Here is a 938-nt window from a genome sequence, read left to right on the forward strand (position 1 = left end):
TTGCCTTCCTTCTTCAGCCTGAGTAAAGGGGAAAAGGGCCTCTGCCCTCCACAGGCTCCCCAACTCCTCCCTGACCCCGTCTCCCTATGCACTAATAATTTAGAAGGAATCTTAGCAATCAGAACCTGTAATTGTTTTAGCGCCGCTTCCCTAGAGGCTGAGCCTGAGATGAGGGTTCTCGTGCAAGTAATACTTTAAGAGAACGCTCTGAGGAGAACGAGGGATAGGGCAGGGGAAGAAAGGGAGACGAGGATGTGGTTTTGGTTAGCGCCTGCTTCAGCCTGATCCCAAGGAGCTCTGAGCAGGGATTATACCTCAAAATCAGGCCCACTTTTGAGGCCAGGGGTCAGCCTTTTGTAAGCCCATATCAGTCAGTTATCAGCTAAAGGCTCGAGGGTAGACCGTGCTACAACTTCCTGCAAGGCAGTCCCCCCACCCCCGTTGACTGAGGGTAATTCTCTAGTGAAGGGGTAATCTTGAGCTGTGAGCAATGAATCCCACAGCAGCTAGGGAATGAGTATGTGGTCTCATTTCAGGGATGGGACAGCAGGTACTATAATTCATTGAGATTTGTTGTCTTTCCTAGTCTACTTAATGTTTGTAAATGTTCCACATGTGCTTAAAAAGTGTATGACAGGCCAAGTACAACAGCTCATGCCTGTAATCCTGGCACTTTGGAAGGCCCAGATGGGCAGATTGCCTGAGCTCCAGAGTTTGAGACCAGCCTGGGCAACATCGTGAAACCCCATCTACTAAAAAATAGATAAATAAATAAATAAATAAATAATTAGGTGGGGGTGGTGCCATGTGCCTGTAGTCCCAGGTATTTGGGAGGCTGAGGCATGAGAATTGCTGGAACCCAGGAAGCAGAGGTTGCAGTGAACCGAGATCACGCCACTGCATTCTAGCCTGGGCGACAGAGCAAGACTCTGTCTCAA

This window comes from Cebus imitator, unplaced genomic scaffold (genome assembly GCF_001604975.1).
Source record: "Cebus imitator isolate Cc_AM_T3 unplaced genomic scaffold, Cebus_imitator-1.0 Scaffold427, whole genome shotgun sequence".
NCBI lineage: Eukaryota > Metazoa > Chordata > Mammalia > Primates > Cebidae > Cebus > Cebus imitator.